The sequence below is a fragment of the Alexandromys fortis genome, unplaced genomic scaffold (genome assembly GCF_014885135.2).
Source record: "Alexandromys fortis isolate MF-2015 unplaced genomic scaffold, M_Fortis_MF-2015_v1.1 scaffold_67, whole genome shotgun sequence".
NCBI lineage: Eukaryota > Metazoa > Chordata > Mammalia > Rodentia > Cricetidae > Alexandromys > Alexandromys fortis.
This window is the reverse complement of record NW_026067945.1, coordinates 6,588,492-6,613,012: the sequence shown is the minus strand read 5'-3', so window position 1 is coordinate 6,613,012 and position 24,521 is coordinate 6,588,492.

Genomic DNA, 24,521 nt, shown 5'->3' with positions numbered 1-24,521 from the left:
GTCAGCACAGCCCCAACCTACTGTAGGCTCTTAAAGGACTAGCCCATTCTCCCGTGGGAAACCCTGAACTGTAATCAATCAGTTTGGCTTGAACTTTTCATTTTTTTTCCTGTCTCTAAGTACTGGCTGTCCAACTTTGCATGCTGCAGCTCTCTCCTGCTCTGGTTCCGGCGTTTCCTGATCCACAGATCACAGTTTATGCTCAGATACAACATTAACTTTTGTTTGTTGAAATGTTTCCTGTAGCACATATGATGGAACATGCGTTTGGTTCAGTTGATGATGGCTCATAGGAGTCAGAGGCAGAGTAAACAGACTTCAGTTTCCTATTAAATTGTTCCATTTTGTCACTAACTCTTGTTCACTTTGCTTTACAGATAAGGAAGAGACAGAAACCTGAGGGTAAATTGGCGATTACAGCTTCACAGCTTTATCACGCTCTCTTCTTTTGGGCAAAGCCACCTCCTTGAAGAGCTTTAGAGAGTATGGTTTCAGATGTGTCTCAGTTTGAAGAGTCATGACCATCTATCTGTTTGTCTGCCTATCTTTCTGTTTAATCTACCTATTATCTATCTATCTATCTATCTATCTATCTATCTATCTATCTATATCATCTCCATTCATCTATCCATCTATCTGACCATCCATCCATCCGCCTGTCTGTCCATCCGTCCGTCTGTCTGTCTGTCTGCCTATCTATCTTTGTTTCTTTATTTTAGCCATTTTTTTTCTATTTCAGGGTGTCTGAAAACTCACTGTGTAGTTTAGGATGTCCTTGTCCTTCTGGATCTCCTGCCTCCATCTCCTGAGTATTGGGATTAAAGGCATACATTACATTGGCACATCAGGTTTATGGCACACTATGGATAAAACCTAAGGTTTTTTTTTCTTAGTTTGTTTTTTTGCATGGTAGGCAAACTTTCTAACAACTAAGATATATCTCTAGTCCTTCATTTTCTTTTTATATATTTGGTTCTGCCATATCAGCCACAGTGATTTTTATCCTGCAGGACCACAAGGAGCTGAAGTTCTGAGTACCCATGGTATCTTGAGCCTCTTGGACTAAGTTTCGGTTTTGGGCTCTTTTCTGATTAGGTGACTGTCATCATGAAGACCCATTTCACTGTCACTTGTGCCTGGTCTCACCTATGCGCTACTGCCATCAGGATTATCAGGGAGCATTGGAGCGTTCTCTTAATGTAGTCATTTCTCACAGAGTGAACAAATCCACTTTAATGTTACCGTTCTTTGGCTTTAAGTTTGAAAGGCGCTCCCAGTAACTTTGATGTTTGTTGTTTCTTGGTCCTGATGGATGATGCATTGGGGGGTGAACTGTCCCTCACTGAGTTATTATTTGCACGGAGCTCTTAGGTAAATGTATACATTTCTCTAAATTGGATCCCAGCCAGGTTTAAATAAAGAAGACTGGAGTAATCATTAGTGGTTTCTTTCTAACTCGCCTGCCACTCCAGGTCTACTGTAAGGTAGCAGCTTCCAAGGTGGGGGTTGAAGACCAAAGACTGAGCTTAACCACAGACTCTCAGTTGTATTTACTCTTAATTCATCAATGAACATATGACATTGGGTCCAACCTTGGGAGATGGAAAAATTAGGAAATTGCAATGTACTTTCCCTCTGATCTCTGGCTCATCCTTTCTCTCTTGCTTTATGACATCAGAAGCTCTCCTTCAACTTCCTATGTCATGCATTTCCTCCTATGTCCTGCTTCTAGCCTCACAACTGATCTGTAACCTTGGTGTGATGGGAGTGGAGTTGGGTAGACCCCCATGGAATTTCTTAGGACTACTGTGCTGATGGCTCATTGCGACAGACTATCTAAGAGGACTTTTCATTCTGTTGTGATACAGATAGGAAGGGGGAACGAGACGCATCCTTCTTCCATAAACAGCCCTAAGAGAAGCCGCTTAGCATCCCTGTCACTGTTTCTCTCCTTGCAAATGTGTGACCATGGTGCTAGTCACAACAGGGTAATTACGACTCTACTATAGTGGCATTCCCACCAGAGATGCTAATTTTCCCCGTGACTTACAGTGCCATGCAGCAGGGGAGACCGAAAACACGAAAGTCCATTTCTCAAGGGTCACCCAACCATGATGGAGAAAAGGAGGGTCATCTAGACGATGGCATTTTCAAGAGGGGGCGTGACACAGTTGAAGAGAAAGAAAATGCGCTCTTAGTTCATCGAGTAAGTTAGGCAGTACATGATGGAGTCTGCAAAACTAGGGCTCGGTAATTGATGCATCAGCTACTCCAGGCTGTGCTGGATTGATCTGATAATCAATCAAAGGGAGAACTAAGAAGCAGTGGGAACCACATGTCCATGTGATGTGGATATAGTGAATCCTAGGAGTGTCCTGTAAGCGGTTTACATGACAGCAAGACCAGGAGCTTGACCTATAGTTTAAGACCTATCTTAAGATGCATGTGGAACAGACATAAAGGCTGTTCCCATCCCTGCCTGCTCACTCCCCGACTCACCTTCCTTTCCCATTGGGAGACTGTAGGCATAACAGCAATTTGATTGTGGACACAGCTCTAGGCAGAGTTTTGTTCTTATTTTTATTGTGAACACTGCTGTAAGGGTCAGTTTTGCCACAGCCTGTCTTTTACAGGAACTTGAGGGATTCCCTAGGGAGCACCTGAGTTCTCGCATGCCAAGCAGCAGGCTTTGCTTGACGATGTGGACATTCCCAACAAAGAGCCATGGCCACTTTATGAAGATGCTGCTACCAGTACCGTCTCTAATAAGTAGTTCTGGTGGGAACGGACACTCTAGTGCACACCAAGTATGTAGAGGTTGTGTTCCTCCAGCATGCAGTCAGCAAAGTGTGAGTTAGAACTTCAAACCAGTGATCTAAAGCACCTCAGCAGATGGAGGGTGATGACTGAACCATGATGTTGTCCTCTGACCTCCACATAGGTGATGTCACACGTGTCCCCCCCCCACACGCTCACACAGTAAAAACACACAGACAAATTCTAACAAAATGATGACACACAAAAATGTCTGGTAGGATATGCCATGACACTCAGGGACTGGAGAATGCATGGTATTGCCATGATGGCTTGCGCTCAGGCAGGCGAGGAATGTATACGGGCAGTCTGTGAGATGTTGTTCATTATGAGTCAGCTAGCTGGCTGCTTATTGTGTGAGCGTGAGCATGTGTGTGTGTGTGTGTGTGTGTGTGTGTGTGTGTGTGGACAGGGAGGTCAGCTTCTCAGGATGCCTCCCAGCTCACTGCTTTGTGTCCCTCACACACACGATTAGTTGCCTTTGGTAGGTGTCTTTTAAACTTGTAGAGAAGAGGGCGAGTGTGAGACGGATTGCGAAGGGGACAGCCAACTTTTATACAGGGATGGCTATTTCCTTTATAATTAAAAAATTTCCAGACATGCAATTTGCCTTTTCTGAAGTGTTTGGGTTTTCATCACCTTTTTTTAAATTATTATTTTGGTGTAGTGGTAAATCTTATAGGACTTATTACAAGGGCGATCACAGGAGGGGTGTCTCTGTCCAATCACGCCACAGCTATATTTTAACCTAAGAGGCTTGTAGAGAAAAGTCAAGAACAAAGAGTATGATGGAGCTTTTTAGCTAACAGACCCAGGTGCATTCAGGGAAATATTTACATTCTTTCATTTTCTAAGAAGAACTCATATGGGTTTTTATATTTTCCCATAGCCAAGAACCAAAAGGATTCCTGTCTAGCTCAGGCAACATCCTGAGATAATACAAAAAAGAAGAGATTTGGGGTCAGGGTGATGGCTCAGTTGCTAAAGCACTTGCCATTCAAGCATGGGGACAGGAGGTTGGTTTCCAAGAACCCATACATTTCAGGTAGGCAAGGTGGCCTGACTGAATTACAGCCTCAGAAACCAGGAGATGGAGGATCTCCACAGGAAGCTGGCTAGCAAGATTAGCCATATAAGCAAACTCTGGGTTTGACAGAGAAACTCAACCTCCATGAATAAAAGAATGATCAGGGATGTTTCCTGACATAACCTTTGACCTCCACATGCACAGACGAGTGTGCCCTGATATGTGCAAAATTGAGCCCACACACACATGACCATCAAACACACACATGGGAATGCAAAAAGAAGAAAGGAGAAATGGGCTGTGTGGCTCTACAGTTCCCAGTTTGCTAGCTAATTCTTCCTTTTAGTAGAATGTCATTATGTCTGAACAGCTATCTGGTTGGCTACAGCTAGAGAAAGGAAGAACATATGGTAAATGCCAACATTATTTTAAGGCAGTTTTTAAGGCAATTTAGCCTGTTAAACACACTTAATCTTTTAGGGATGGACCATTCATAGATCTACGGTGCAGTGACCAATTTGAAAATTTCCTACAACATACAGATAAGTGAATCTCAGCATCCCTTTGGCCTTTGACTTTAATGCAAAAGCCTTGAGTGAGGCCGAGTCTCTACTGACTGTCTGGGGAAAGGACCCTGAGAAAGAACACTCCCCACTCTCACCAAAGGGCTGGGGATTTCAGGGCTGGGGAGAGAGGGTTCAGTGGGCACAGTGTTTCCCAAATCAGCATGGGGACCTGAGTTCAGATCCCTAGGAACTGTCTAAAAATCTGGGCTTGGCAGTATATATGTGTCTGTAATCCCAGCATTAGGGTGACAGTGACGAAAAGCTCACTAGCTAATCCACCTAGCCCAATCAATAAGCCCCAGGTACAGTGAGAAACTCTCTACTCCAAAAGGAAGGTAGGGAATTATTAAATAAGACATCATATGCTTGCCTCTAGCCTCCACTATCACACACACAATTATACATACATACGTATAAGCATACATACACACTTACATGCACACAGGCTCGTATGCAAGGACATGCTAAAACATGCACACACATGTCACACACATGCACACACAAACAGACACTAAAGCAGCCCTAATTTTCCTAGTTCTAGAGCCTGGTTTTCAGCTGCCAGGCAAAACGAATGTTTTCAAGTTCTCTGTGTTTAGGAACTCTGAGCCACCTCTTTTCACGAACACAAATTGAAGATAAGATCTGGTGATAGAGATGCTGGCTGCAGCTTGAAACGGGCTCATCCGGGATCAAAGTTCCAGCCTGTTCTGTGTTCTCAGTGAGCTTCAAACTCTCCCCTGACCATAAATGCAGAGGATGGGAAGTGAGCTGTGAGGTATTCAGACTAATATTTAGATAATGGCAATTCATCTCATCTCAAGGATCAAGCCGACTGAACCCGAGCCGAGTTCTCACTAGCCTGTTTACTTGGGCCCCTTCCTTCAAGCTGGGTGTCTGGAGCAAGGAGCAAAGGAAGAGCCGAGACTTCCAGCTGACCTTGTAACCAGGAATGACCAACCCAAATAACAAATAAGAGCAAGAATCAACAATCACAAACATCGCAAAGGTGCCAGCTCCAGTGCTGAGAAGGATTAATTTCCTATTTGAGTTCCATTCGCATAAATGCCCCGTAATGACGCACTTAAATCCAAACCCTGTTAAATCCTCAATCCTCAGTACCTAAGCCAACAGTGTGGGTCTTGTATTTAATCGGTTACTGTAATAAACATATAAAATGTTTTTTTTTCTTGTGAGAGGACAGAGCAGTGGCTACATAAAAGGACATCAAATGACACATCCTCCATCTCCCAGCAAATAAAAAAGCCATCAGCGCATAACAAGGCGGTGATAAAAGGTGCTGAGGCCAGTAAGATTAAGACTTTGTAATAAGGTTCGGGCGCCAAAACTGACAGCCATTTTCTTTTATATTTATCATGTCCTCACATTGGGGTGAGAAGCCACGGCTCCGTCCCATTGCTGGCTAGAATTTATAGCAACTCCATTACTAGGAGATTGCACCGAAATGGGGTAGAGGTATGGTTTTCTGAGAACGTTACGATAGCCTCTTACATTATACACTTGACAGGTTTGTCAGCTCCTAGTAACAAGCCTTGTAAAGTACTTTAATATCATTAGCACTATTTTCTTAATGTGTCTGCTCTCCTCGCAGCCTGGAAATACCATATATCAAAGGCTGGAGGGTTATGCGGACTGCTATCTCCTCTTCTGCTGGCTTCTTAAATGTGTTTTTATAATAACGCGTAGGTCTGATATTTTAATCAAAATAATGCAGTCATTTTCCTTTATTGATTAGTAAGTAAATATGTATAAATATGCAGTTAGGGGTGGGAAACCCTTTTAGCGGATATTGAAAACACATAATGAATGGCTTTGGGGGTTAATTTTGCTGCTTGCCTGCTTTAGTTGTGTGCTATGTGCTAGGGGGTTTCTATGAGACCTGTGTTCCCCACAGATCCCAGGCGGACACCTGCAGAAGGGGAGGCCTAGGTCAGAATGCAAAGTCTACAGCAACACTGTAGACACCAAGGCCTAAATCAGAAGCCTTTGAAACGCCTGCCTCTCCATTGCAACTCTTTTTGTAAACTGGTACCAATTAGCATCTCGGCGGCAGTTCATGGCGCATTTAAACGGGACTCACATTTATTTCGGGTAAGCCCTGCCAGGCTTTCCCCCTCTTCCCTGGTGAGCACACTGACTTGAGAATGTCTGTCTACATCGCTTCAGTAAACCCAGAGGCAAAAACTCTGGGTTCCCTCACAGTGCAAGAGTTTCCTAAGTCTCTAAAATTTCAAAATCAAATGTACTCTCCTTTGTGAACGCTCTAGCGGTGTAAACTTGGTTTCTGATGCATTTTTAAGCAGGACATAGACCTGTACTAACATTGTAAACAGTCTCATATCTGACTTTGATCATAAGAATTCAATTATTGCCAGAACAAAAGCATTATATCTATAGCAGTGGGGGCATGGATATACAAATGCACACACGCACACATGTGCGTGCGCTTGCACACACAGAGGAAATGTATTGCCTTCTGTAAAACTGTAGTCAGATTGTGTTATGCTTTTAAAGCTTGCATTCAGATCCAAACTTTCATTGTGTGCTTGAGCCCAGATTAGACAGTTCTCCTCACCTGGGCAGTATTATCAGGCCTCATTATTGAACACCTGTAGCTCCAAGTGTGTCTTTTTCTAATTGACTGGAGGTAACACCTTACTCTTACTCTCTCATGTCAAATGGGAGGTGGAAGGGAACCATTGCAGCAAACTTAAAGGCCAGGAAGTAGTAGGCAATCAAGAAATATCCATGAGAATTCTGACCAGATGGAGATAGTTCCTTCTGTGGGCCCGTGGTCAGCCAATGGGCTGCTCCGTAGAAAGCACACCTGGATCTGGTAGAAAGACAAAGATGGAAGCCTCAGTTTCATCACAGCCCTTCGGTTTCCTTGCCACCCCTACAGCTGCAGTTCTATGTTCACAGAATAAATCTGTGTGGAAATCTCAAAGAAACAACTCTAAGCTCCCTGTGGGTAAGTGGGCATCACCCAGCAACCTGAAATATCTGATGAGAACTTATTTTATTGAGTGTACAATGTTTATCATTAGTCACTTAAACGTATTACTCAGAGTGGCTGGACAAGGTGGGGCTTGCTTAGGGAGTTGTTGAGCAAACACTAGGAACTGAAATCAAATTCCCACCACCCACATAAAAAAAAAAAAAAACCCTGGAGCCTGGACACACACTTATCTGTAACCATAGCATTGTGATTGGAGGCAGTGCATCCAGATTCAGAGAGCGACCCAGACATCTGATGCTGTCCTTTATCCTCTGCCCATTTGTGCCCACTGCTCCCTGAACAATCACAACACATACATACACACACATGCGCATGCACACATGCATGCACACGCGCTCGCGCGCGCGCGCGCACACACACACACACACACACACTACCACCTAAACACAGAGAGATGCTTTATCTTTCTTTCATAGGTACAATATTATTTAGGGAATAAGAAGTTAATAACAATGAGGAAGAATGTAGACATTTTTCATCTTCATCTCTGCATATCATCTTTTAGTTCCTTGGTGATACAAATATCCCAAGATGTAGTTCACGAGGTAGAGCTGTCAGCTTAGATTTTTCAATTTAATAGTTCTGTTTGATTTCTTTAGAAATCGCCTAACAAATGCTATATTCTTATTGCATTTGCCACATGTGGGCCAAAAGACAATTTGTATTGAAGACCATCTCTCCAGTCACCTGAAGAAGAAGATGGGTGGAGATCAAACTCATGTTTCTGTCTATTCTTATAGTCAAGACAACTGGCTATGACGGATTAATTGCATAGTAACCAAGGCGATTTTTCTCTTTGTAGCACAAATGATTAAGTGGTATATTTTTCAGTGCTGTCTTGCCACCACGGGGGATCCTCACAACCAACTTCTCTTGACCATTTTACATTGCTTCCGGAAGGGACACTATTAAACATGTCTGCGTACTGAGAATCTGCCCTCTGAATGAGTTCTTCTCACATAGCCTAGCCACCACTGGTAGGTTGTTCATGCCTTTTGATTCCAGAGTATTCTCCACCAGTCTCATGGCTACTCGAAAAATCATTGCATCTGTTCATTGCCAGAAATCATTGTGAACTTGCCTCAAAGTACTAACTTTATAACTATCAATTTTAGGTGAGAAAATGTCTCCCAAGTCTCAAGATTCTGTTTTGGGGAGTGGAGGGCATGGAAAACAGTGGCCATTGTCTTTGAGAATCTCTGTATTTTCTCTATACCACATTTAAAAATATGTAGTGCATTACACAAATATATATGTGTAAAATGGTATACATACAATTTTCTGTATATGAAGATGCTTTAATATCTTGAAAGCTTTTTTTTTTCAGAAAATATACAAATGATCAGATCCTATAATGAAAATACTAAACCATTACTAACCATCAACCATAGTCACACCAACCAGGAACTAGCACCTCAGCACAGAATAATAAGGAAAATAACAAAAGGTAAGGACTTGTCATTATATTCATGGATCCACTCTCATCTGAGAAATTCCCATTCGCAGTAGATGGTGATTAACACAGAGACCCATGCCTGAACCATGGTGCAGAGCCTAAGATAATAAAGAATGCTTGTCCCTAAATAGGATACCTGTATCACACATCCTCCTCCAAAGGCTTACGGACCATTGCAGAAGAAGGAGAAGAAAGAGTATAAGAGCCTGAAATGACAGATGACGGCAATTGAATGACGGCAAGGGAGTAGTATTCTGTGGACATAGCAGGGCAGCTGCACATGGGAACCCAGAGGTTGCAATAACATGCACAACACCTGTGCAAACCCAAGTTGGACCAAAGCCTAGCACAGAGATGGGAATTAAGCAAGAAACCCACCCTTAACCATGGAGCAGGTGACAACTGCTATCCGGTAAAATTTAGCTCCCACAAATTAACCATGCTCTAGGGCAATGCCATATATCTAAAAATATTTGGGCTGCATGTTGTTCTTGGTGCATTAAAAAAAGAGAATACAAAGTTGAGTGGGTAGGGAAGGGGGTTGATAGCTATGATTATGATAATACTAATAAACATCAGTTTAAAAACTCTTTTGTAAGGATGCCAAGAAATTGGAACTCATACAATGTTATGATGTTATAAATCAGTGTGGGTATTATGAAGGAAAACACAGGACCTCTCCATAAAGGTGGGCATGGTTTTACCAACTTACCCACCATTGATTATATTTGCCAAGAGAACTAAGACAGCGTACAAGGGGCAACTACAGTGAAATATCCAGAAGTTTAGAAGCCCAGCAATGCCCACTGACAATGAATAGATAGAGAAGGTTTGTAAATGTCTACAACAGATGAGGGGCCGGAATACACCAATGAAAGTCTCTCACTGTCGACAGCATGGAAGGATATTGCGTTAAATGAAAAAAGCAGGCACCGAAAGAGAAGTACTGTATCTTCCAATGCAGAAGCTCAAAAGAGTAACTCGGAAAGGGAGAGAGCAGAATAGTAGCCTCCAGAGGATGTAGGGGGCATGGGAGGAGGACCCAGGATTGCTGGATAACACCGGCAGAAAGACAGTTGCGTTGGATGCAGAAATTCTATAGTGCAGCCCAGTAGATGATTATAGTTTACACAAATGACCAGCAAGTTTATGGAGAACACTCAGTAATTAAATTTACTATTCTGAGAGAGTTTGAAGAGGGCCACTCAGAGATTTGGAACACAAAGAAATGATAGTCGTTGAAGAAAATGAAAATATTAACTAAACTGGGCGTGATTACGACAATATATATCAGATCTTTGTAAACAGAGACTGTTCTTTTGTTTTCTGGTCGCCCAGACACAAATAATCACACAGAAGCTATATTAATTATAGCACTGTTTGGCCAGTGACTCAGACATATTCCTAGGTAGCTCTTATATCTGAAATTAACTCATTTATTTTCATCTGTGTATCACCACGAGACTGTGGCTTACCGGTAAGATTCTGGTGTCTTTCCCTTTTGGAAACTACATGGTTTCTCTCTGACTTTGCCTTCTTTCTTCTTGCATTCAGTTTAGTTTTCTCGCCCACTTATATTCTGCCCTGCCACAGGCCAAAGAAGCTTCTCTATTAACCAATAGTAATGAAACATATTCATAGCATACAGAGGAGAATCCCATATCAGTTCTTCACATTGTATTACCCACCAATAAAAAAGTTGAACAGAATTAAAATTTTACCGGGTCAAGGGTTAGAAACCCTGCAGTAAGGAAGCACAGGTTCTCACTCTTGCTTCTGTTCAGTATCTTGAAAGCTAGGAGGAAAGCACTATTATGTCTAGAGAATGCTTGCCCCAGCAGGAGTTTGGGTATCTAACTTAGCTGCAGGCAGAACACTCACCCCAGTGGGCTGCTTCCTTCTGTGTTATTCGTCCAAGAGCCAGGAAACTGATAGCTTGGAGCCACTCCTGTCTGTCCCTTGGAGACTGACATACCATTTCAACTAGCTGGTCCTGAACTCTTTGCTCTCCCCGGCTTGCCTATCTACAGAGACCTGTTTAAAGACTTTGGCCCAAGCTCACCCTCACTGCTGTGTTCTGTCCCCTCTGGCTGCCCTGCTGTCTACCCTCTTGGGCAAGCTTTGTCAGATTCCTTTTTCCCCAAGGCCCAAATGAGCCCTTCAGGCAGGAAAGCACTCATCCGCTTTCAGCTTGTCTCCCGTTTGCTTTCATTTACCTCTGCACTTGCGCCGTAAGGTTTGAGAGACCGCAGACATTTTCAAAGACAGATGATACTTGGCAAAATGCAGGCAGTGCGTTTTGATGCTGATTTTCATGCTTCGTCAAAACCAGGAGTGTTGCCTTAACTGAGGCGTGCCAGAGGGAGCCAGCTGGGTGTCCGGCTGGGTAACTCTCTGTTTATTACCTTCAGATAGGTACCTCACCTGACACTAGCAGCCAGCAAGCCCAGCAGTTGCCAGTCTCCACAGCCTACTCCCCAAAGCGCTAGGGTAACAGGCACGTTCATGGCCACACTCTGCTTTTTATGTGAGTGCTGCGAATCTGAGTTCAGGTCCTAATGCTCACACGAGTACTCATAAGCGCTGAACCATCTCCTTAGAATCAAAATATCCCCTTGATGAATTAATTGCCCATAGATAGGATCGTTCCTTTTTTATTTTCAGTGAATAAGCTCATCATTTTGACTTAGCAAAGATGGAGGACAAAGTCTAAAGCTGAATAGAGAATAAACTGTTGTAATCATCTTGGGCCACAGTGTAATATTACCTAATCACTTGTATATTTGTTTCCCTTCAAATACACCAATTTGACTTCTATAGATATAAACCTGCAGAAATTCGTAGGTGTCTTCCCAGAGCTGTTCCAAACTGTCTCCAGCTGGAAAATCCCACAGGCTCACCTACAGCAGAAAAGAAAGGAACAGAGAGGAACGGAATGAGAACTGCACTCTGCAGGAAAGGGTGTGTGTGTGTGTGTGCAGATACGCGTGTAAGCATCTGCAAACCGTGGTGAAAGAGGAATTCACAGAAGCACAAACGTGGTTCCATTTACGTCACACTTAAAACCAGGAAGTTGAAATCCCATACTGATGGCAGATCTATAGGAAGGAGGGGGAAAATGAAAGAGAGGAAGTTGTCAACTATGCTGTTCAAGTTGGTGGAACCGTGTGTGCGAAGGGAAGGGATGGGAAGTTACCAGTGAGAGAAAGGTTCCAGAATGGCTGGACTGCCTGCTTTCTGTTAGAATGGTGACACTTTCAGAACACGGAGTAGTTAAAATGCACGCATATAACTCAGGCATCTTTTAGATAAATTTTTAAATTTAAAAAGTAACAATTAGACAAATAGAAGTAGAGGGGAGGTGGCCATGATGCCAAGGAAAACATCAGCTCCAGTATTTTCTTGTTAAGAAATAACAGTTTTCTGATAATGGCCAGTTAGTATTTTTTTTTTAATATCTGCATAAGCGGGTAGTTCTCTAAATTGTACATTTTATTTTGGACATAAAAATGTATCCCTGTAGCATAAGCTTTAAATCAAAGTTCTGTAGAGATTATAAAATAAATCTGGAAATTATAATCAATCCTCATGTGTTTTATATATAATATTTCCACACAAGCTTAATAGTTACCAGTATGTATGAAGATTATGATTTTAAATCAATTATTCAGACCTTTAAGTTAGCCAAATGTAGTCCATTAAAATGCCCGTTGTTTTATGTCCCTGTCTCCTTGTTAGGCAATTTTCAGACTACATGAGACACATAAAGCACACGGGCCCCATTTCTTCCAGGTGTGTTTCCGATATAACTAGAAGGTCACTTCAGTTATATAATTTGGGTGGATTTCGAGAAATATCTTTCTTTCTGCATCTTGGAGTAGTTGATGGCATTAGAATCATTTGTGCCTTTGTCTTGTTTTCCAACAAGAAATTGAAGAAGGTGGCATCTCTCCATGCTCCTTGCTGAGCTGAGCTGAGCCAGCCATCAAAAACAATGGAAGGCACTAAAAACATAATATCCCATAATGTCCTCCTCTCTCAGCAAAACGAAAGCCTCATAGCATCCTTGTCCAGAGGAGACAGCTGATAGGGACAAGCAGAGCTTACAGGGATGGCTGTGGAGAGAACTGCGTCCTGTTTATGGATCCTCCGTTCTTCTGTCTTTACCCCACAACACTAAGAGCAGACAAAGGTTCGCCACTGTGGTGGTGCACGTCATGTATGTGGGCACAAGTCTATAATCACACTGGCCAGTGTGGTTCACGTCCATTGTTAAATTATTTGTAATTATCAGTTTGGGGTACCATTTCTGAGAATGAATGATGCCCACACATCAACCAAAGCACATTGTCATCTCTTTAAGAGATTAAGAATTTTTAGTAGAAATGATACAATATAAACTCTGCCACATTTTAAAGCTCCCGATCGCAGAGTGTTTGTGGCAGCTCTCGAGGGATGATTGTCATGTACTAATTTCCATTTTCCAGGGTCCTTCATCGTGGCACTGGGCGGGTAATTAGCGAGGCTAAAACTACTACCTGAGAATGCAACATCTCAGCTGTCATCCTGCTGGAGTGTGGGGGGAAAAAAAGTTATTTTGTAAAATGAGAGCCCAGCGGTGCAGTCGTATTGACTTTTATGTCATGTTTGTTTCGGTTTCCCAGTCAAAACAAGTTTCATAGCTCCTCCTGGCCCAGAAGGTTCCGTTGGCTTTTTTGGAAAATGAAGCTGTCTTGTTTTCTGGTTCATAAATCATTGTCAAGTGGAGCCAGATAACAGAAACAAGTTCAGATTCCAGGATGATCTGCCTTAGAGATGATGTAGTCAATATACAGACTACAACTTGATTTTCATAAGCCGTGTTGACTTGGCAGAACAAAGGCTGCAGGGGGAAATTACCTCATGAGAGGAGGCGTGAGAGCTTGCTCACGTTGGTCAGGTGGGACTGGGAGGGAAGGAAAAGAGGCAGGGTGTCCTCGGCCGGGAGGATGTGTGTGCTTTCTCCACGTCCCTTCCCTCTTCACTGGTTCCTGGCCGGCAGGCCTCTAAGCACCCCGTGCCTCTTGGGTTTGTGGCTTTGGATCATCTAGGAAACACGTTCGATAGGATATCCTTCCTCCTTCCTCGGCGTCCTCCCGCTTCCCTCCCATCCGTTGCTCCCTCTGATCACTATGCTTTTCGGTCAGAACTCTCGTTTATTTAGTCATAGGTTAATGTCTTTCCCTGGAACTAGCCTGGTGTGCGATGGACTTTGTAGTACCATGGTTCATGCCTGGGAAAAGTTTCAGTGCCTTTACAGGGCTGGCTCAAGGGGGTGGAGCAAAGTCTGGAGAAAAATCATGGTGGAAGACTGGGCACATGGCTAAGTGATTAAGAACACTGTCTACTGAAGGGGACCCAGGCCCAGCTCTCATCACCCACATCGTGGCCCACAGATACCTCTAGCTTCAGTTCTGACTTCCCAAGGTCACCGGGCATACAGGCGGTATACACACATACATGCTGGCAAAACAATCATACACATAAAATAAGTAATTCTTAGCAACTGAAAAAAAAATCACAGTGGAGTCAAGAAGAGTCGAGGGAGAGACACCTCAAGATCAGAAAAGTCCATGTGATAGCTCAGGGCATAGATTTATTTTTCTCCATTTTAAATTCTTTCTTTCTTTCTTTCTTTCTTTTTTTTTTTTTTTTTTTTTTTTTTTGAGACAGAATCGCTAACATAGTTCTGACTATCCTGCAAGTCACTGTGTAGACCAGGCTTGCCTTAAACTCACAGAGATTCACCTGCCTCTGCCTCTTGACGCCTGGGATTAAAAGTGTGCACCACAATGCCCAAATTTCCTTCACCATTTAAATTTATTTTATTTTACTTGGTGACAGAGACACTGTTGCACTCAGTGCCCTGAAACTTGCTACATAGACTAGGCTGGCCTTTCCTCTCAAGGATCTGCCTGCCTCTATTGAGAATAAAGGCCCAGGGAACCAGGATTCTTCTATGTTTCTCTATTTCACTGTCTTACTGTTTATTGAATGAAAACTTCAAGCACTTAAGCCAATTCAAATGCATGCCACCAACAAACAGAGCGTTATCTGCTGTATGAGATGCCTTCTGCCTGAAAAGATTGTTCAGTTCCTACAGAGGCCCCCAAACCATTTCAGAAATCCCCCCCTCCAGGAATCCCTTCTGTTTCCCAACCCTTACCCAGAGCCTTGTCTCCTGGGCATGGACTTAGAGCTTATTCTCATTGATCCTTGTTTGTGTGTCTTTGAAGCATAGACAAGAATTAACTACATCTTTGCCTTTAAATTATTGGTCCCTTCTAATAGTATGGAGTCTTTCAAGTACACAGAGTTTGTGTTTGTGCACGGGGCTGTGCCTGTGGGCACAGCACATAGTAGGTTTGCAGTAATTCGTTGGAGAGCAAATATAAAGGAAGACAGGGAAACAGGCCCAATGCCCCTAAAACTCCTGAATTAAACTCTTTCGACAGAGCAACTAGAGGGGGATCCATGGTATTATCAAAGTCAATTTCAGCATCAGTTAGGATTCCTTTTAATGAGAGTGAAAAACTTCCATAGGCCTCAGTGGCATAAAGCAGAGGCACAGTGACATGGGTTTCTTTAAATACGAAAAAGAACATTCTCTGTCTACCAGGAAATCTCTTTCCTATTAAGACACAACTAAAGGCAATGCCTTGTCCACGCAAGACCAAACACATACGACAAGCCTTCATTTTGTAATTCAGAAAGTGAGTGCCTTAGGAAATTATTATCTTGTCTTACCTGGCATATTCAGCCGATTTGTCTTTAATGGACGTACCTGGTACACTTATTTATTTGTTCAACAGGAAGGCAAAAAATTAATATTTTTTAAACTATGACAAATACAGATGACAGCTTAGGACCTCATCCCCATATGGACTTTCCAGATACATGTGCATCAAGTATAGCAGATGACTCTTTGTCCCAGCTTCTCTCTTCCATATGAAAAGTCACCCGTTTTCAAATTTACAATCAATGGGCCAAAAGGTCTACTTAAGATTTATATGTTCTGCCGGGCAGTGGTGGCGCACACCTTTAACCCCAGCATTCAGGAGGCAGAAGCAGGTGGATCTCTGTGAGTTCGAGGCCAGCCTGGTCTACAAGAGCTAGTTTAGGACAGACTTCAAAGCTACAGAGAAACCCATCCGGAAAAAAAAAAAAAGATTCATATGTTCTAAAATACAGAATTTCAGAGCAGTAAACTATGTGCTTGTTGTACCCTTTATAATAGTTAGATATTTGAAAATGTGACCTGATTTTCTGTCCCAGTGGTGTAGGAAGTTGGAGGCCCACCGTTTAAGAAGAGCGAGTTTCCACGAGGCAATCGATAGAGAAAGGCTACGCAGTTTAGCTTCTGTTATGTTTACAGTACAGGCTCTTGAGTCAAGTACTGTGGCAGGATTTCTAGAAGGCTGCTGCTTTTGAGGAAGGATCATCAATAACATATGTAGCCAAGCAAGCTAAAATAATTACAATCAAATTTCATGCTTCAGGGCATAAACTGATTCCCAGCAAGGGTCAGGAAGGAATTATGCTGCCTTCACCCGCGGGTGCTGTTCCTTGTTTTGTTTCTTTTCACCCCCTTTTCCCGTCTTAAAATACTGATCAGGGTTCTCCAGAAATCAGGTCCGCTGAGCCCACACCTCTCCTTGGTCGCCTCACATCCGGGTTCACCTTCTTCCTGATGCCCAGTGATTTCATCTCTGGAGGAAGCTGGGGGTTTAGAAATGTGGTCTTTTGTGAATCTGGCTTTTGGCCGACTTCGTTGGGAAAGTTGTGAGTCTGAAGGGAGGAAGAGAATGAACTAATCGGAGGCCGGCACCTCCATTATCAGTTTTAAAAGGTATCTGAGGGCCATGTTCTTTCTCAGGGGCCCCCTAGAGCCACACATTTCCGGTCCTAGATTTTTTTTTTAAATTTATTTATTTATTTAATCTCTTTTCCTCAGCTCAGTAATGACTGGCTCTCCCATTCGAAACTCTATCAAAACGTAGGGCTTCTCTATTCAGAATAGCTTGGGAATCTATAAACTATAGGTTTTACTCTTTGTCACCCGTTCTTTGGGGACAGTGGGTAGACGGGAGAGAGAACGAGCTAATAACTACACTCGGTCATATGACGCTTCTGCGCACTTAGCACGAAGGTCTTTGAGATCATTCCATGCTGTGTATCTGAGCCAACTAGCAGAGCTTCAGGCCGACACGCGGCTACATCTGGGCCTGATCACAATTGCAAAGAGTCGGGGTGCACTTTCACGAAGAGCTTGCCTTACCATGCTCTACAGCACTCAGAGCAGTCAGAGAAAGAAAACAGCTCTCCGTGCAAAGCTTGGAGTGTGTGTGTGGGAGTGGATTTTGTAACATTTCATTTAGAGTAGAAAAATTTCCCCACTGAGAAGGGAATGTTTGACCCTGAGAAAACGGTAAGATCTTCCCACAACTGCTGGGGGTAATGACATTGTAATACTCTGGGCTGCCGTTAATGATGTTACGGGGGAAATGACATTACCTCTGGTTCAGAGGGACAGTTTCGGAGATTCAGGCCCGATTCGAAAGAGTAAGAGGAGACCTGGTAGAGAGTCTGTTTACACACATGCAAGCAGAGAAAGCTCGAACTAAAGTGTCTGTACCCTCTTGTTTGCACCCAGGCTAAACGCTTGATTTTGTTTGTTTGTTTAAAGACTGCCTTTGGGGGCAGGCTTAGTGTGTGGAGCATGGCTGAAGTGAATCGCAACATTATCATTCATGCTTTGGAGCAAAGTCAAGTCGAGGGAGGAGAAAGAGGAAAACAGCTCACAGTCAGAGTTTTGCGTGAGATGCTAAGCGTTGCCAGGAAGGCCCCAAGCAAGTCTGCCTGTTCCTGTGTCCAATCATCACCAGTGCCTTTTCCTCTTGTGGAGAACTGCGGGACCAGAGAGCCGAGGGGCGCGCTGACTGACATCTGCCGCTTCTCTCTGTTGGACCTCTAGTAGGTACAGTTTGGTGTATGGGTCATTAACGTGCTTGCTCCTTCATCCTGTGCACAATCTTGTCGCACGTTGTAATTCTCACACAGCTACCTCTTCTGAGCCTTCTTCTTCCAGACTTGTCTGCCAGGAACATAACTTTATCATGAAGGAGGAAAGAAAGAACCTGTGATTCCCATCCGTAAGAAGCCTCGGAGCCTTTTACCTTCTTTTTAGGGAAAATTTCATTTCTAATTTTCAAAGTCTTATGAAAGGGAGGGGTCCAGTCTCTGTTCAGCAGATGTGACTGACCGAGGCTCAGCCTTCTGATGTTCTTACTTAGTCCAGACCCCCCATCAGTAAGTTGTAGCACACAAGCCCAGGCTCCATTGTCTCTAATTAAATAAAGCCGCTTTATTGATGAGACTACCTTGAGCAGCAATTTCCATTTCAAAAGCACATTTATTCCTTTTCTATATCTCCTACGCTGAGGAAACTCGATAGACCCCCTCAAAACATGCTTTACAGTCACCCTGAATTCAGATGCACAGAAAAATGATTAAATGGGTTGAAAAGAGTAGGGGTGTATAATATGTGACACCCTGTTTAGATGTAAGCCTTCTACATAGATGGGTAGGGAATATACCTCTAAACATGTGTAATTTTAACAATCACATGCTGTAGCTTCCAATTTGTTCTCCCGAGGAGAGAAAAAAACATGGACTTTCTTGACCGTAATTAATGCCTTTAGGGACCACACTCCACGTTTTACTGAGTCCCCCACACACTGGGCTCCTCCAGTCGTCTCTCTTGAAGACAAAACGCACCTTTTTCTTAAGTAGTCCCAAGGTTTGGTTTTGTTTGTTTATTTGGGGGCGGTGAAAGGACATGGTTTTTCTGGAGAGCTGGCTCCGGTGTTCTCAGGGGTTATAAAAATGGGAATGATTTTTATTGGCAATCCCCGGGAATAGAGCTGAGACAAATGGAAAGCCGAAGATAAGGATCCTCTGAGGTGCGAACATACAGCTGTTGGGAATTGCCAGAGAATCGGACCAATAAAGGAAGTCACTATTTTTCCAGGCCTGAAGTGAGTTATAGGGCGAGACGGGTGTTGTATATTTATGTAAGGCAACAGCAGGGAGTTTAAGCGGCTGGATATTGCTGAAAGAGCATCATTCACATTCAGGCCGAGACAAAAGGTGGAAATGAAGCAACATCCTGGCCAAAGAAGGCCTCACGACAGAATAATAACGGATCAGGGAGGGGGGCTGTGTGCATGGCCGAGGGTCGGCCTCAAAACCAGGAAATGATCAAGATGCCTTGTCAGGCCTTCGGAAAACAGTCACACACACGCACACGTGCGGCTACACACATCCAAACTCACACTCAGGAGTAAGGCCTGGCCAAGCGTCCTTGGGAAGGAGGACATTTATCTTTCCCCGAACTGCGTACACAATTACCCGCAACCTTCATCCGTGTAGTCAGCAAGAGAGGTTTGCCAAAAGCACTGGAAAAATATGTATCCACATACACACGTGTGGGTGGGCCTCCTGCTTGGTGTCTGTTATCACCCACCCCCCAGCCTCAGCCGGCTAGCACAGACACTAATTCAGGACAATATGTGAAGACCTAGCATGGTTCTGGCTTCCCCCGTCCGAGGAAGGGGATGGGCAGGCAAAGAGACTGACTGATCTCGTTGCTTATTTATTGTCCTTTTGTTTAGAGGAAGTTGCCAGCTTGGAAAAAAAAAAAAGTTCATGAAATCACACACTCCTGACAGATGCAGAGAGGAAAAGAGAGAAAATCAGTTTGGAGGGGAAGGACACTCCGGAAACAGGAAACAAAGGGGTTTTAGCCTTCCAAAAATATTCAGAGCTAGTCTCTAGAAGTCTTGAAAAAAAAATCTTGCTTTTCTCCTGTTTAGAAGAGAAAGGGAAAGAGGCAGAGGGGGAGATGGGGGAGGGTGAAGGAGAAAGTTGGGTGGGTAGAGATGGGGAAGGGTTGGGAAGAAATCAGGATCAAAATAAATTATATGGAAAAACGCTTTTATAGCCTCTAGGACACCGAAATGCTAAGCGTTATTGAATTTTCAGATGATGAGTTGGAGGTGTCTCTGAAAATGCTCATTCTAATAAAAACAAGCAAGCAAGCGAACAAACAACATACAATTCAACCGAAGAAATGGAATGTTTCCTGCCCCACTAGTAACTTTTCTTTAACACGAGGGCTGGGGTAGAAACAGGCAAAAGTTTACCAGAGGAGCTGATACAACGGCAATGGGAAATTCAAGGACAATTAAAAGGCTTGGTAATAAGATGAGTGTTTTGTGTGCCACGGACTAAGTTTGCGAGCTTTCCTTATTAGGACTAAGAACAATAAGCTATTGCAATGGCATCTCTTTCAAGGAAATCCTAGCTACATCCTTTTGGGTATTTGGTTTCGATTTAAAGGGAAGAGTGGATTCAAACACATGAACAGAAATTTTCTTTTATCTTTTCTTTTTTCCTCTTTGCAGATTTATGGTAAATAAATACCACGGACAAAAAAAAATATCAACAAACAACAAAAAACTAAACTAGATGAAAATAATGGACTGAAGGACTTCCCTTTCTTCACGAAGTCCTATACTTGACTTGGTTCACGGTCACTCTCAGCTTCAGCCCCAATATCTTCAGAACATGGGAGTCAACAACTTTTCTACTAACCAAAGGCAAGGAGGGGTAAGAGGCACACTGAGACCTCCTGTCTAGTGTCCCAAGAGTGAAGAACTTGCATAGAGGGACAGTTCTTGCTGCAATTGCTGGTGAGTTTACCAGGCTGAGCAGAGAGGGCAACCCATAGCCTCATCACACACAAAAAGTGATTCTGCTTGCCAATTTCCATTGCACAGGGGGCTGTCTTATAGGCTAGGGTCATGCCAATTCATTCCTGGCTTCTGAAGGCTTCTGATAGGCTTGGCCAGAAGTAGGATTCCAAAACCATTATCCAAGTGCTCTAGTCCTGTACGGAAAACCTAATATTTTGACTGCACCTCCTATCTTCTGGCATGCATGCCTGGCACAAAAAAAAAAAAAAAAAATTGCATGGAGAACAGAGAGTAATAGGTCACTTCCTGGAGCATAATCTTGAAGTACTTGAAGAAAAATGCTATTTCCACAGAATTTAAGAACCATCAAGGCAATAAAGACCTTGAATAATATTGAATAATAATCTCCATTTGTGTGTTTGTGATGTACGAATAATATTGAATAATAATCTCCATTTGTGTGTTTGTGATGTACAGGTAGATGGATGAATGGTAAGTCTCTTTCTCTCTCTCTCTCTCTCTCTCTCTCTCTCTCTCTCTCTCTCTCTCTCACACACACACACACACACACACACACACACACGAATCTCTTATAGTATAGTAGAGGTGGGGATAGGAAAAATTCTCCCTGCCTTTGGCTTCTCCTTTAAATATTTGAGGGAGAAATCAATAGTTACGTTCCAACACTCATGGGCTGTGGTAAGCTGAGGGGGTAAAAGAAGGGGGGGGGAATGCCTTCTATTTAAACAGGGATTTTAACCTTTTCACCTTAGCCTCTTCTATTTCCATTCCTTCTACTCAAAGCATTTAGGTAAATTAGGACAAGATTCTTCCATAAACATGCAGGGGATCCGTGAAACTTTCATCTCTAATTTATTCATGAAGGAGCCAGGTCTTCGCTGGCCCGGCTGTGCGTCATGCTGTCAGAATGACTCTCTTGTTGAGAAAGGAGATGGAAGGAGAGGGAGCACAGGCTTGGGCTTTGGAGGTAGCTGTGCAAGAAGAAAACCAAACAGCAATCCTTCCCCGAACAAATGAAACAAAGCCCGCAGCACCTTCTTGCTTAGTTAAGTGAGAGGAGAAAGAGTTCGAGACTGGTAGCGTGAGTCTGAGCACTTATGCACGGAAATACAGAGTAAAAAAAAATGTAATATAGGTTGTATATTTTGAACGCGTAATGTAGAAAATGGATATATATGTTCTGTAATACACATGTAATATGAATCTATGGTCTATATGCCTGAGATTGTTTATGCAGCAACATTGTATACATGTACCATAGTTACCAGTTGAGTGCACAGGTGGGTATTATAGTGCCCTGAATGATGCAAGACACATAGGAATTAAAATGTCTAAATCAAGTTGTGTTGCTGTAGTTTTAAGGGCATGGATGCTTCAGACTGGGGACTGTCCACCCTGACAATTATTGTCCCCTTGCAAAGATGCAGATCTCTACTGAACTCTGGGTAGGAGACCATGTGTGTTCACCTGGAATACGTGTATGCTCAGTATATTTACATTTTAAAGCCCACCCTCATTTTTGTCTTCGAACTGGACTGTTGTTCACATTGGATGCTTGCTATGAAAAGTTTCTCATCTCTGAAGTTTTCTTTTGCATCGAAATCACGCCCCAGTCTGATTGCTTGTTTCTTTTCCGTCGACGTTCAAACAGGCCTTGCTTGCCTTTGGAGGAGTGTGGAACAGGATACAGTCTTCTAATGCGAGAGCCCTCATGTGAGCTGATAAATAGGTTGCTTGGTTTTGCCATCCCCACCCTAGCGTTCAAAAATTATCATCTTTTATACAAGGGAAAAAAAAGGGAGGGGGTGTGAACCGGCATTAGTTGTTTTTGTCGTCAGGAAATTACAAAATGTACACTTGCGAAGTAAGCGATTTTTGCAGTCGGCCTGACCATCCGTCTTCTTAATGAGCCTTGTTTATAACTCGACGCCAGGCTTCTAGTCACCTACCCTGTTTACGTCTTTGGCCCCTTTAATTAAGAGAAGAACCAGTTAAAAGAAAGTGGGAAGAAATATTAATATGATCTGATTAATTCAGCTAGCAGGAGGTTATGGGGTAGCAAGGTTATTATAACCTATAAAGGCAATATGAATAAAGCTGTATCCATTTGTAATTTTATTAGGCGGAGCAAATTAGTGCGACTGCATAGCAGTGACAAAAGACCCGTTCCTAGTCTCCCTTACCCCCTACTGCAAGGGCCAGGTGCCCAAAGTTAGGCTCCATATTAAGCAAATGAGGTCTGATAAATCTCAGCTGCTCAGCTAATGAGAACCTCCTGAGCGGCCGCTATGCTAATTTGGAAAGATTAGCTGGGATGTGTGTGTGTGTGGCTAGTTACAGTCCAAAGAGATAAAAGTGAAGCCCTGGCAAGGGGACCTGATGCCCACAAAGGGTTAAAGAGAGAAAGCCTCTCCTGGGACAGGTAAGGCAAGGCTGATGGATACATATGCAGTAGCAGCTATCAAGAAATAAGCTATCAAGGGTATTTGGAGGAAAGGCGTACAATTGGAAAAACCAGAGACACTGCTGTGACCAGCCCCTTTTAATGATGAAGGCCGTAAAGTCCACCAAAAGGTCCTCTCTCTAGCTTCTGGAGTCTTCCTATTGCAGACCCGGACATATCAAAACACAACTTTGTCTCCGATTTGATAGTCAGCAAAACTTGTAGCATTTATTTCTGGCAAAAAAAAAAAAAAAAAAAATGGGGTGAATCTTGAAAAGGCGAATTTAAAGTTAGAATAAGGCAAGCATGTTGATTGCTTTGACACAAAAAGCTTAAATATCTGATATAACACAATTAATTCCTCGTGCGCAGGTCTGTAGACTTTAGAAACAGCTTCATTGTTTCAGGAGTCTGTCCCGAAAAATGGTCTTAGGGCTCCAGAGTAGAGTGTGCGTAGTCTTCATGCCTTGCTTCTACTCACAACTCTGAGTTCTGACTTTTTGTGTAGCTGACCATTGTTTTGGCTGGATGATGTATCTCCCACTTTGTGGTCCATCCTTACACAAAGGCACCAGAGCCTCTTTCAGAGGACCTGAGTTTGGTTCCCAGCACCCACATGGAGGCTCCCAACCGCCTCTAAATCTGGTTCCAAGAGATATGGCACCTTCTTTTGGCCATGTTGGGAACCAGGAGTATAAGTGGTACACAGATATCCATGTAGGCAAAACTCCTGTACACTAAAAATAAAAATTTTAAAAGGAAAAAAAGGAGGATTGAAGGAGCCTGTTGACCTCTTCTTCTATACCAAGATATAGAAGCGTCTATCTGTTAAACCAGGAAAGAATTCTCACCAGACACGATCCTGTCTTTATCTTGTGTTTTCCAGCCCCAGAGATGGTAAGATGAGAATTCTCTTATTTAAATTACTCATCTGTGATGGCTATTCTTGTTTGTCAACTTGACCACGTCTGGACCTAACTAAAACTAATGATAGAGAGCAAACCTGTGAGTTTTTTTTTTTCTTAATTTGAAGTAGGAAGATCTGCTTCTAATACAGATCTTGAGGCTGAAAGGCATACCTTTTGCTGAAAGCCTATGTAAGGACATAGAAGAAGGAAGCTTTTGCTCTTTGCCTTATCGCTCTAGCATAGCTAGCAAGTCCATTCCTTCACTAGTATTAGAGCCTATTTCTTCAGAATTCAGGTATCTGCTGAAGAACAGCTGAGACATCCAGCCTAAAGAATTGAGCATCTGTTGAATTCTTGGAATTTCTATTCACAGCCAGCCATTGTTGGATTAGCTGGACCATAGCCTGTAAGTTCTAAGTCATTCTAATAAATCCCTTATAATAATTCTAATATG